This window comes from Glycine soja, chromosome 10, assembly GCF_004193775.1.
Source record: "Glycine soja cultivar W05 chromosome 10, ASM419377v2, whole genome shotgun sequence".
NCBI classification, from domain to species: Eukaryota; Viridiplantae; Streptophyta; class Magnoliopsida; order Fabales; family Fabaceae; genus Glycine; species Glycine soja.
In genome coordinates this window covers 29,569,430-29,584,472 of record NC_041011.1, presented here as the reverse complement: position 1 = coordinate 29,584,472, position 15,043 = coordinate 29,569,430, and the positions used below count along the sequence as shown (strand labels likewise).

General features: G+C 35.3%; 1 pseudogene; it reads left to right on the top strand.

Moving 5' to 3' along the window:
* The first annotated feature begins 4,210 nt into the window (after positions 1–4,210).
* On the top strand, positions 4,211–10,622 carry LOC114371604 (annotated as a pseudogene).
* The last annotated feature ends 4,421 nt before the right edge of the window (positions 10,623–15,043 follow it).

The following is a 15,043-nucleotide window of genomic DNA, read 5'->3' as shown; positions in this document are numbered from 1 at the left end:
CCTCTGAAGAAGCGCATGCCAAAGCTGCCGAAGTCGCATAGAAAAGGTTTTGCCTTTATCCATTCCTCAATTTTCCTTTTTTTTTAATTCAATTTCATTAATATTCTCAATTCCTGCAAAAAATTAAAATTTACGGATTTGGGTTTTTATTTGTATACCTACATGGCCAGTGTAGTTGGTGATAACAAAGAAAACCATTTTTCTTTTAGGAAGCATTAACTGTCATGCAGTTACATTGTTGGTGAAATGGGTTGTAAGTTATGTGTTTGGTGAAATGCCTAAATGAAGTTTTAGTTTTTAATCTTAAAAATTCATGTGTGTGCTGGTTTTGGGATACCTCCATGTTTATGATTTCTGAATTATCTATTGTAGAAACGAGTTTATTTGATTTTATAGTATGCACCCAAAGGTGATCTTTACAAGGAATCACAAAAATGCAAATATTTCAATCAAAGACGTGCATTATTAGAAAATACACTTTCAACATCGGTTATTTATGGCATTCTACATCGGTTTTATAAATAACCGATGTTAATATACACACGTTAACATCGGTTATGTATAAATAACCGATGCTAACGTTTGTATATTAACATCGGTTATTTACATAATCGATGTTAACGTGCATGTTGACATCGGTTTTTGTAAATAATCGATGTTGTTTACTATATTAACATCGATTTTTGTTAATAACCGATGTTGTTTTCAAGTTTCTTTTCTATATAAACTTTCTATTTTTACAATAAACCCAAAATTGTACCTATAAAATGCAATTTCAGACCCAATTCACAGTAAATAAATATTTTATTCTGCTTTGAAGCAGTTTTAATCATAATAAACATTGAATACTTGATTTATCATAAACAACGATCAACAAATGAATTCAATGTTCAAATTAAATAGGAAATGTCAAAAATGTTAAACCAAAGTAAGCTAAGCTAAACTTAATGTCCCTAGATCCTAGGTCTGATCTCGAACTCGAAGATAATACTGTGCCCACTGGATCTGCAACGCATTTAATCTCTCTGGCTCCAATGGTCTAGGATCGTTAAAATACTGCATGATGAAATAAATGATAATAAGTTAATAATGTAATAGAAATTATAAAAAAAAATCGAATTTGTTTGAAATAAACATACCGCTTCCCAGTTATTCCTAAACCTAAAATGATGGTGGACATCCAGTGCATGACATAGTAGCCGCACTCAGTACTTCCTTTTTGTCTATTACACTAAATAGTTGTCTGGCCTGTTAGGCAATGAACAAAACCAGACAACTAGGTGTTCATTGGGAACAATGGCCACCATTTGCCAGTGTCCGCTGCAGTGGGGATGAATATAGGTTAGTATATTAGTAAACATTAATCAAATCCAGTTATTTTGCGTGACTTGCCCATTCAGGTAGGCTCCAAGATAGACATTGCATTTTGAACTCTACATCCAACTCTTTATGTAACTTTCAGTCTCAAACTACGATTGCCCAGACCTCTGAATGGACTGTGGCTCGAGGAATCCATAGATATTAGAATTCCCCGCTCGCATACTTGTTTCAGTTAGATGCCTATTTATGTTAAGTCAAAGTTAAATATTTATGAATTGAAAGCAATAACTTAGGTAATTAAAAGTAATCTAAAATGACTTACATAATCCACAACTGTAACACTGATATGCTGAGACATTGACCATCGTGCGCAATTTCGGACAGGTCTTCGTGCTTTATGTAGAGCGGGAAGTCTGGATTAAAGACCCTGAACATGGTGGCATCCCATGTAACCTGGTAAGGCCTTAAGAAAAGCTCTGGGATGGTCAATGTCATCAGATAAAGTGGATCATCAACCTCCGGATGGGGCTTTTGAGGTGGTTTTGCTGAAGACACAATTGCCTGTTCATGAAACAAAGTTAAATGGCCTAATTTCAGGCACACTGAATGAATTAATTCAAAAAGAAGAAACATATAGTAAGATTAAAGTACCTGATGTGATAAAGACTTGACCAGATGTGTCGGCCAAGTAAGGAAGGTGTGAATTGTTTGCCCCAATAAGGAAACCTCATTAGTGGGTACAAGAACTGGAGCATCTGCATCTATAACCTGCTCCACACCCACCTTTACTTGGCCAGACAACAAAGGAGTGTTATGAACAACAGTGGGTCCCTCATAAACTATCCCTAGGGCAACCAGGCGGGCAGGATCTGCTTCGATGTACAAGCCGCACCTATCTGAGTCACCCGTCTCAAGATCATTTCCTGAGGGATCAACACAACTCCCCTTTGTGCTTACTCGAGGACCTGAGGGACCAACCAAAGGCTCGGGAGGCAGTGCAAGTCCCTGAGATTGCATCTGGGACTGCATCTGGCTGAACGATGCCGTGAGCCATCGCGTCACTTTTTCTGTGATGGACTCCTCTAACTGGTCCCTGATTTGCTGGGTCAGCTGCTGCAATTCCTAAAGAGGCAGGGAGGAAGAGCTGCGGGACATCCATGGAGCCAATCCAAAGTATTGCTTGATGGTGACACCGGCTCCAACAGCACGGACACATCCAGGGTGCTCTGGACGTCCAATAGCAGCAGTGATAACATCTTGACGTCCATGGGGGATGAAGGATCCCTGTGTTGCCTGCTCCTCAAAGGAATCCTGCATAGAAAACACATAGTTGTACATGGCATTCACAAAATATTGAAATATAATTATAATGGTTAGTTGAAAATAACTTACGATCTTCTCAGCGATTTCCTTTGCGGCCTCAGTCGTCATCTCCCCTATTTTCTTCGTGCTGGCCATCTTCCACTTCACATGGCATCTGACCGGGGATGGAGGGTCGATGACACCATCAACGCTTCTTTACTGTGCAGCTTCCTCTAGCTTCTTCTTGGTCTTCTCAGCTTCTGCTCCAAATATTCATAACCCCCATGACACAAAACGTGGGGGGCAGTGTTCTATTTCTAGATGGCCTGTGCCTTTTTGCTTACATCCTGCAAAAATAAAACAATAATATTTCAAATTGCTAGAATGAAGTATAACAAGTTAATGTTTTTTGAAAAACAACTTAAATGGCAAGGAACATACCTCCCAAGAAGGGTCTCTGCGAGTCTGGCAAAACTGGACCCATTTTTCCTTGCTTATGCCATATTTCTCACAGATAGTGCCGTCCACACCATCCTGATCGGCTGTAAGGGCCCATTTCCTCGTGAAGTCTAATTTAAACTGCCTCCATCTCTCACCAGTCTTTGGGATTTCAAATTCCGCCTGATAATAATAAATAAGCTTATTTTTTGTTACAATAATGTAATTTTTGGCTATTAATTAAACAACATCAAATAAGAAAAGAAAAATACCTGAATATCCTCCCAAATCAAGTCCTTCTGAGCAGTAGGGACCTCCTTCCAGTTCTTGTACGTGACGTCCACCTTATCACGCGCCAAAAATCCCCAAATATGTTCTTAATTTCTTCATGTGGGGACCGTCGGCCTTACCGTCGGCAGGGACAATAATATTTTCCTTCTTCATTCGGTCGACCTCTTTCTGAAGCAAATTGCAAGAACTGCTCGATGTCATCCTCATATTCTGGGCTCATGTGACTTTCATTCATCCAACTTTGATCCATCTAAGCAATTCCATGCATAAAAATCTCACTTTTTTATTTATAGGTGTGGCCCTATCCCATTTAGGAAGACTGTCTTTTATGTTAGCTTCAAACATCAGGGTTAGCATTATTTTGAAAATTTTGACTAAATTTCGGTAGCATTTCACATTGGTCTCCAAGTACACGACATGACATCGGTGAAATGAATTTTCCGATAATCAAGTATGCACTCAGAGAACAACTTGAAATGCATTGAACCGAAATTTGATCAAATTAATCAAAATAATAATAACCTTAACGAATGAATCTAACATAAAAATACCAGTTCCCCAAACTGTCCAAACGGACAATTCAAGACTAAATACAATGACTAATGCAAACTGTCCACAAGAATCATTGCATTCAGTCTCAAACGGGAATCTAAGATTCACTCAGCATGAACAACAATTGTTTATATAGCAAATTACATTGATGACGTACAAGAACATACAAAATCTAAATTTCAAATACAGACAAATATCAAAATCAACAGTTCTTTACGTAACTAATTTCAAATTTTGGGTTTGGAGGGTGCTTATGCTTTATTATTGTAGTTGGTTATGTGTCTTCTTTTGAGAATATGTTAGAGGTATGACAGAGGTGGATGGAATATGTGACAACCAAGAAGGATTAGCTTGTGAGTACACCAGCCAACCCACTGCTTCCAAAACCAGTAGACCAGACCTCTTGAGTAGACCTCATGTGCCAGCAAAGGTGACTAAACTCTGCCTTTCAATTTTTAGATGAGGGTGTGTGTGTGTGTGTATCAGCAGGGTGTGTCTGTCTGTCATGAGGGTGTGTATGTGTGTGTGTCTTTGTGTGTGATTAGGGTGTGTGTGTGTATCATGGCGGTGTGTGTGTCGTTGTGTGTGATGAGGGTGGGTGTGTGTTTGTCATGAAGGTGTTTGTATGTGTGTGTGATGAGGGTGTGTGTGTGTGTCTTTGTGTGTGATGAGCGTGTCTGTGTGTGTGTGTGTGTGTCAACTTAACCAGAGATTAATTAAATACAAAACAAGGGATAAATTTTATAGAGGTTGGCAATATGGTTTATAAATATGATTGCCTTCATCGAGAACTGAGAAGTAATCAATCACACTCATATTCATAGTCGTATTTGGTTATTCTTCCTTTGAGTCAGTCAATATTCACTACTATATCTTTTTAAATTTTCATATGATATGAGACACTAAGGGATTTTAATTGCCATGACTATATGCAGTTGGGCAATTATTGTCACCATACAACTTTATTTGTGGCTAAGAGATTTTAATCGTTAAATTTTGACTCCTGAACCATACAACTTTATTGTGGTTGTTATATTCATGAAGTAATCTTTCTATTCCTTACCTAGTTTTTGACTGGGTTTTTGGTTTTCATATAAAATCACCGAATCAATTTCACCATATGACAATTGCAATTCTCACCAACAAAATCATCAGCAGAGCAAACCATACAAAGCATACATATGAATCACAGACCAAAAAGTGTAGCAAACAAACCTCAGTATCTGCAAGATTACATCAAGGAAGTCCAGCCAAGACAATGATTATATGGTAAGAGGATATTGGCTCTAGAAGATTATCCTATATGCTATTTTGTAATTCTGTTACAATCAAATCCAAGGGCAATCAGTTAAGTTATTGAAACTGAACTGAGCTTGGTTGTAGAACTTACAAGCTATTGGACAATATGATGAATGAAGCGTTAGTTCAGTTATGCAAATTCAGCTGCTGCAAAGAGATAATAAGTAAGCATTTTGACAAGAATTTATACCTACTTAGTAATATGAAGACTAGAGAAAAGAAAAATGAAAAGGGAATTCTAATGCAAACTGTGAACAATGTATAGATGTCATGCCATGACTAGTAATTTATGGAATTACTAGTCAAAATTGAATTGAGAGAAGCTAAGCAACAAAGTTCTATGAATCCAACTTCCTCCATTTCAAAACAGACAATGGCCAGCCATTCTACATCTCTTATTAATGGCATTCCCATCAATGAGGCATCTAACCTTGGGTGGCAGCAGCCTCAAGTTATGGCAAAACCCATCAATTGATTCAAAAAATTAAAAATGAATTAAATAAAAAATTACAAATCAGTTTGAATTAACTTCAAAGGGAATGCCTATTAAATTGTTAATTGCTGGCTTAATTAGTGTTGCATAAAGTGCATGCATGTAACAATACAGATATTCATAATTGACTGAATAGACATTGAGTTGAATAACAAATGCTACTATGAGTATGCAGTGAAAGTGTTAGGGCTCTATGTTGCTCTAATCTGGCTGATAATGCAAGATCCAGTTTGCTTGCTGAATGTGATCAGATAGATTATAGTGGCAAAATAAAGTTAGCATACCGAGAATGATTCCTTGTGCTTTTCTATAGTAAGAACTATGTAGAGTCCTGAACCTTTCCTGCCCAGTTGCAATAGATTTCAACGTATTTGGTTGTTGTCCTCACTCCTGATTGTTTTACAGTGTACACAAATGTCAGAATCAGAATCAGATATCTTACACTATAGTTTAATGCTTATATGAAGTCTCAATTATACTCATAATCCTTCAAGGATTGAAATAAAAATATGCATTCCAAATGCCAAAGAAAAAGCATACCAGATTATAGTAACTAAATTCATATACATAAGGAGTTATATACGACTGAGTGATAAAAAAAAATATACCGGATTTGATTCTCCCATTAAAAAAAAGTTAACAATTGATAACTAGAAAAAATAAAAATCATGTAAATAACACAAACCTCTGGTTATGGACCACTCATGATAAGGAATGATTATACAATTTGGAAGCAAGGAAAATGCTAAGTAATTTTCTTTTTGTTTCTTTGACAACACCTAGTTAAGCTTTCCATATTAACAAAGTAACATTTCAATGCATTGACAGATTTTGCTATGAAGACTCCTTAGAGCCAATAAAGGTGAAAGCTTGTATATTGTAGATTAAGTACTTGGGGCAGTGAAGTTGTTGTGAAAGCAATTGGAGGCATTGGTACTATAATAGAAAGTGAGCAAGTTTTTGAAATTGCGCAAATGTTCATGGCTCCAGCTACCATTGTAAATAGTAGCATAGGTCAAATTATTACCAATTATACAAAGTCCACAAGGTATCATAAGATGCTCTTGATTTCTCTCTGAATAACCTCTAAGGTCAATATTTGGTTACTTTTTTTATTTTTCTTTAACAAGCTTATTATAAATGAATCTTTGTTACAACACTTTTCTTCTTATATATCTCATGATAAGTTTTTATTTGAATTTCTTGTTAAACTAAGATCACCATCGGCAGTAATACATAAGAGCCATGAAGTAAAAATTCCAGCTCCATTTGCTGCTTCATTTTCACCTAGAGGTCCAAATACAGGATCTCAACATATTCTGAAGGTACTAGTACCAAAAGCTGCAAAATTTCCTCCATTATATAGTTAGTGGACTTATTTTTGATCTTCTTGTAAACTAACCATAAAGTTAGTATTTAAGAACTAAGTGAGTTTTATAATCTATTTGATGCAGCGTGATGTTGCAGCTCCTGGCATTAACATCTTGGCATCTTATACAACTATGAAGTCAATTACTGGTCAGAAAGGGGATACCCAATTTTCAGAATTTACACTTATGTCTGGAACTTCTATGTCATGCCCTCATGTTGCTGGAGTAGTAGCATATGTGAAGTCATTTCACCCGGATTGGAATCCTGCTGCAATCAGATCAGCCATTATTACTACAGGTGAATTAAATTTTAAACCCATTTCCACTTTAGTTAGGTTTTTTGTTCCATCATATGCATTTTTAACTGTATTACACTATTAACTTTAGTAAAAGTGCAGGAAAATTCTTCAAAGTTGGACTCTAGCATATGGTCAAATGATTTGAAAAGTGGATTCTTCCATGCAGATCCTCATCCAGGAAATATCCTGATTTGTAAAGGATCAGAGGCAAGTCATCAACTATATTGGTTTTGTAATATCTCCTTAACTGTGATTTCATCTCTAGGTGAGTATCATATAGTTATTGTAGAGTTGTGTTAATCAACATGAATTACTTATGGAAATGACCATAATGGGTAGAATATTGAGAATTAGTTCTACACATCAGGATCTAATTTTTTGTATTTTATTTTTTTTAACTCTTAACTATCGTAATGTACTAACTTCCCTCAATTCAGGTTGCCTTGCTAGACTATGGACAAGTGAAGGATTTCCTAGATTAGTTGAGGCTTGCCTATACAAATCTAGTTCTTGAGATTGGTAATGGTGACCCATTAAGACCTGTAGAGAGGTATATGTACTGAAACATGCATTTAAGTCTTATGTTTGCAATTGGTATTGTAATGCTATCTTGTTTGTTGAGAATAAGAACATAAATACATATCTTTGCTAATACCAAGTTACAAACTGAACTAGCAGTGCTGCTAGGAATAGATAATGAAAGCAAGGATTAAGAGTAAATTCATGGAAGTCCTATAGCATGACAACATCATCATTGCTTGAAATAAGCTATCTTTTATTTAGGTATCCATAAAACACAAACTGATAACCGATAATTATATTTGGTTGTATTACATCGTTAGTAGTAATGCACCTTTCTATGAAATAGACATCACTTAATTGATCACCAACAATCCCATTTTGTCTGCAATCAATCAAATTAATAAGCATATGAGACCCAATAATCTATTATAGAAATCAACTAGGTCTAAACACCAGCAGTAGCAAAACCCTATTAAGCCAAACTGTAAGCATAACAGAGACAACACAACTACCCTATTAAGTCTACAATTACATGAAATGAAGCAACATTCTATACACCTATCATGTATCAAATTGGAAAGCTATGCTAGAAAACATAAAAGAATACTATCTGAATATTGCACTATTTCTTTGCCCGACAGATAGAAATTTATAGCTAAAAAGCTCATACACTTCATAATAAGTGCTAGAGGCTTCACAGAACAGAAAGCTTATAATTATGTTATACTAATGGGACAACAATTTCTAGCATATTATCCTATTTCAATGCCTTGTATGGCTTCACAGCAGTCTTTCTCATTTGACAAGTTAAAAGCAAGTATAACAATTCCTGGATTAAGTATGAAGTCCATAATACATATAAAATCTAAACCTAAAGTTGTGGCCTGAATTTGCTACACCAACTCTTTCTCAAATCAGGATATAATTATCAAAAACTGATATCCGATAGTCTGAAGATAACAAATCAAGTTGTCACAGACTAATTAGAACCAACTTAAATGATATTTCATTTTGTTTACGTGAAGAATGGCTCCATTTTGCTTGATGTTTTAGTTTAATGAACTTCCTTGGAGCTTAAAGGTTTGAACTTAGAAATGAAAGATAATAATTTAATCTGGTCGTGGAAAAATGATAATAAAAGATTTGTCACTCTGCACAAACTAGTAGACAATTTTGTAAACTTGATCTCTGTCCTCTTTTTTTAACGTTTTTGAGTTCATTTGAGAGAGCTTGTTTCTCTCCATTACAATTTACTCAGTAATTAAATTTCTTCAAACTCAATTAGCTAGTAGCCACAAGTGATCCAATTATCAATTTGGCAGCACTGTATTCTGTTCTTGCTCCTTAAGATCAGAAATATATTATTGTGTACCATTCTTGTGTATGTTTTTATGACATGAACAACTTGTGTTGGTTGGCAGTCCTATTAGGAGTTTTATGGAAAATGAATGCGCCATTCTTTGATGATTATTTTATGCTTGTAATTTCCCTTTACTATTGTTGTTTCTGATTTCTGACTGCATTTTGGTTATTTTCTTTCTATTTTTTCTGTCATTGTAAATTTTGACATTTTATCTATTATTTTCTACTTCGTTTTTATCTTTTAGTTTGGAGGATGGAGCTGGACATCCAGATGTTTTTGAATAATGCTGATCAACAACATTTTGAGTTTCAACATTTCCCTTCTTCCTATCTCCAATTGGTTGCACACCGTGTTGCTCAACACTACAACATGCAAAAAATGGTTCAAGATAATGCCTTAGATGGTCAGGGAAGTAAAATTCTGGTGTGGAAGTTACCAGAAACCAAGTATCCTGTGGTTTGATTATCTGAAATACCTGCTAAGCAGTTGGAAAATGATAAATCTGAGCAGAAAAAATTTGTTATTAGACCTAGGCCCAATAGAAACAGTTTGAATGATGCCAACGGAGTTGGGACGAAAGGAAATCCTGTAAGAAGTGTGGAAGAAAGGAAGGAGGAATATGACCGGGCGCGGGCATGTATCTTTAGTAGCCCTAGAAGCTCTGAATCAGGCGATACCTCATCCATGGTTCCAATGGACGGGAGAAATTCTTCTACTAGCAAGGATGAGAATGAAACTAGCAAGAACCCCATGGCTGATTCAAAAAGATATATCAGTGTCAGGGATAGTTGTTCGACTCGAGTTGCCATAGTCAGAGATAGGGAAAAGGATCATAGTGATCCAGATTATGACCGTAGTTATGGAAGGTGAGTCATATTACTATATTCTATTATTTAACTGAGAGCTTTCCAACAATTGAATGCCGTAGTTGCAAATGCATGTTTATTCAGTCATTTTTCTGCACTAAACTTGGAAGTTTGAGGTGTATTTATATATGACAATAAAAGATTAAAAGCTATTTGTTTGTTTGTGAGAGACGAAGTAGGGGAGGGATACACAACAAAGACTGAATAATGACATTTCTGATAATTTGATGGCACTTGGATTTAAGAATCTATATAACTTGTAATGTGATGTTTAAAGATGTTTTTTGTTTCTTGAAGGTTTTAGCTATTTGATAGTTGATGCGATCTGTACTGATTTAGTAACTTTGAGTATACATTTTTCTGAATGAATTACATTATTGGTGCAGGGGTATCCCAGCCTCTACTGTTAACTTGGTGCCATTTAACTTGCAAAAAGCTCAACCTTTATTTGCTCAATACGATGCTACATTTAACCAGTTGCGTCAGATGTGACAAACAGCTTAGTAAAAAGTGTTTGTCTGAGGAGTGGAATGGTTTTTGAGTGATACCAATATATTTTGGAGTGTTAGCAGCCTCTTGTCACAGAAGATAGATTTTGTTACAACAAAGGGTTGGTCTCCTTGAATGATCAAGGAAACTAACGCCTTATATTCTAACACTAAATATGCAGGCACTGAGTAAGAGCTATGAGCTTGTTTCTGGTGGAACTGAGAATCATCTACTTTTGGTGAATCTGAAGAGCAAGGTAAACTACAACTTTTCATTCAAGCATCCTCAAATATACTATGTTACGAAATTATAACATTCAATGCTAATTGTTTGTTTGTTATTGTCACAAAGCTGAATTGAAGTTACTGATAACTAACCATGGTCATGATTTACTTCAACAGAAATTGTAAATCCTTGTAAAAGTAACAACACATTATGTTGGATTCATAAAAGATAGCTGTAATTTTCATCTAACAGTAATATTAAACTGAGACTAACATTCTTTTATAAAAAAACAAAAATCTCTATTAGGGTATTGATGGCTCCAGAGTTTAGAAGGTGTTGGAATCAGTTCGCATTGCAGCTAACAAAAACACAGTTCCAGGAGATGTGTCAGCTATGGTTTCTGGTGGTATCAGAAAGGGTATAGGGTCTTCGTTGTTTTATATTTTGATTTTGGTGTCATTATTCATTTACTTGATCTTAATAGTTTTAGTGGATTTTAGGAACTCTTGCTCTTACTTCTAGTGGATTTCAGAAACTAACTTAAACCAGCTTTAGCTTAGCTGCCTTTAAATGTAATGTCATCCACTAACCTAGCAGTCTATGGCAGCTTGCTGAAAATAATTGAAAGCAGTGCTAGCCTGTGCATGTGGCTACTATAGGGTCAAACGTTTTAAAGAATATTGTTCCCATCTTTCCCCATTTCAAATTCTAAAACTAAAATCCAAAATAATAACTATTTGGAACCCCAATTGCATACACAATCTTCTAACAATGTTATGACTTTTTATAGTAGAGTAGAGACTGATTTCTTAGACTTTTTTTCACCAAAATTGTATAAGTGGTTTTAATTTTAGGGGAATGGTGCAAGTTTTGAACTTTTTGTTCAATCAAATTGGAGTAAGTCATGATTACAAGGAGTGTGTTGCCATGCTGCTCTTCATATGTAGTGTGCACTAGCTACTGTGATTTTGCGTAGTTTTGAAACAACACCACGTGTCATGTGTTTTTGTGTTCTCTCTATCTAGATTTTTCAATTTGTCATGTTCTCTTTGTAAACCTTCCATGTTTTGCCACTCATTCAACTATATTGAGGCAAGTTAACTACAAACCTGTTGCCATGGGTGAGAACTACTTTTGCTCATCACCACCACCACCAAGGGTGAGAACTCAACTAGTCCATTTGCCAATTCAATTGGAGCCAAAAATTGGGAGTAGTCCTATGGAAGTGCAGCAGAGGAAGCCAACAGTTGCTGCTACTACTATTCAATTGAAACATTAAGTTTTTAATTATGTTTTTTAATTTTTGGAGCTATCTGTTATTTTGCAGTTGTTGCTGCTACTATTTGTGTTCTCCTCTTAGGAAGCCAGCAGAGGAAACAAACTAAAGCAGGATCACAACATTCGGTTCCAGATCTATATTGATGACAGAGAGGGACTATACCTTATAATATAGTTTTGTAAGGTACTAGTTGGATAATGATGGTTATGAATAAGACAATAGAAGGCTAAGTCATTATCTAATGTAAAAGGAGACTATGAGGAATGAAATGCCATAAGTTGAGTGTATATATCTTAAAGCTTTAGTAGTCTTAGACTTGATCATGGTGGACAACTCTGAGTATAAGAGGGAAGAAAGGTAATAATGTCTCAGCAACAATGGTTTAGCCAACTATATAGGGATTGTGGTAAGAATGTATCCTAAGATAATAATGAGAATTAACCCTATAATAATGGTGAGAATGAGATAGGAGTCTACGTGAAGTAATGATTGAGAGGTGAAGATCGGACCAAATGCATAAAGGATTCGCTAGAAACATGGTGAGGGTAAAGCATACAAAGCATAGATATCATAGAATCAATTTTGACTGGGTTTTTGGTTTTCATACAAAATCACCGAATCAATTTCACCATATAACAATTGCAATTCTCACCAACAAAATCATCAGCAGAGCAAAGCATACAAAGCATAGATATCAATCACAGGCCAAAAAGGGTAGCAAACAAACCTCGGTATCTGCAAGATTACGTCTAGGAAGTCCAGCCAAGAGAAAGATGACGTGGCAACAGGATATTGGCTCTAGAAGATTATCCTATCTGCTATTTTGTAATTCTGTTAGAATCAAAATCTTTTCTGCTATGCCCTATATGCAAAATCAATAGGAATGTAAAAGACTAGGATAGCAAACACAGTACGAGGATAGCAACTACGATAGCAAACACATTACAAGCCAAAAGATAAAATTTACCAACATCTAAAACTAGCCTAGATTTAATTCAGACCTCCTTGGAAGCAATGTAAGAGACTGAATAAGTACCTCCAAATGGAAATCTGGTCAGAAGCTATGTTTCAGCAGCTCTCTGCATCAATTAAGCCACTATATAAAAATTTCACGAGCATATAATAGAAAATATTTCAGTGTCAACTTTAAAATTTTTCTCATAGAAGTAGAAGCATGTATACATGATAAAGATTGTAACCCAAACACAAAATTCAGAATATCACAAAGACAATAACTGATGACTAACAAGTTGAAACTATTGAAGACTTAATGTACCCACAAAACTATATAGACATATTGGCAAAGGAAAGCATAGCAATGACAACACAACTGCCCTATTAGGTCTACAATTACATGAAATGAAGCAACATTCTATACACCTATCATGTCCCAAATTGGAAAGCTATGCCAAAAAACATAGAAGAATACTATATGAATATTGCACTATTTCTTTGCCAGACAGACAGAAATTTATAGCTGAAAAGTTCATACACTTCATAATAAGTGCTAGAGGCTTCACAGAACATAAAGCTTATAATTATGTTATACTAATGGGACAACAATTTCTAACATATTATCCTATTTCAATGCCTTGTATGGCTTCACAACAGTCTTTCTCATTTGACAAGTTAAAACCAAGTATAGCAATTCCTGGATTAAGTACGAAGTCCATAATACATATAAAATCTAAACCTGAAGTTGTGGCCTGAATTTGCTACACCAACTCTTTATTATATTACAATGCCAGTGTATGACATTAGTAGATTTGCAACTTCCATGATGGAGGGTGACATTAGCAGATTTTATGTGTGATGTGTGTGTGTCATTAGGGTGTGTGTGTGTGTGTGTGTGGCAAGGAAAAACCAACTCCACCAAGTCTTCCCTTGTCTCCAAAACACAATGCCAATTTGCAATTGCAACACCAATGTTTAGGTCCAATTCATTTAAGAATGATCCAATTTAATTAGACCACAAATTCATTAGTGTAGCTTCTAAAATAAATCCCAAAACCTAGTCAGATCTACTTCAAGCATAAACATGCTTGTAAACAGATTTGGAAAAGAAGGGGAAATTTGAATCCAAAATAGAATTAAGAACAAGTTTGAGAATCCAAATCATTACCCTTTTATAGCAATCACCAATGGAGAAACTAAAAAAGCATAAAACACAAACAAGGGGGGAAACCTTGAATCTGAAAGGTCACAACTACACAAATGGTCCTAGTCTATTTTTGCACTATTTTTTTCCTCTTTTATAACTAATTATCTCCCAATCCCAAGATTACTCTTATCCCAACTATTAGCCCATGGAATAAGCTTTTCAACGATATCTCATTTGCCTAACTTGGCCTCGAATTCAATGATATATGCTCAAAAGACAAAAGGTATGTCATGCATGCTCGCCCAATACTTCTGGTCTAACTCTAAAACTGAATTTTAACACCGAAATTCCCAAATTCATCCTTTTTACAAAGTTTGTAGATATCTTTATTAACTTTCCTAGCATATAAAGAACGTCATAATTAGAGATCTATAGCTTAAGTTATGACTAAAATGTTGATATAGTGTCAAAATATAACTAATGTTGTCAAAATTAAGACCAAGTTTGAAACCTAGAAGCAAAGTTAGACTCCTTGTTGATGTAGTCAACTTAAACAAATCACACCACTATGCTCACTTAGTAGTTAATAGCATGATATACTAGCACCAATCATTAAAGAAAACCAGAAAGAAAGTACAGGATCACTACTAGTCGTCCTATAAATAACCCTTAAGATAAAGAAATAGCTACAAAGTACATGTTAATATCTAATTGCAGGTTATTTTTGTGATGATGTCAACTTTACTTTGACTATATTTTCTGACCTAAACCTTAGGAGATTTCTAAGTTTGCATAAGTGCTTCATTTGTATGATTTTAGGTTCCAAAAACTCTA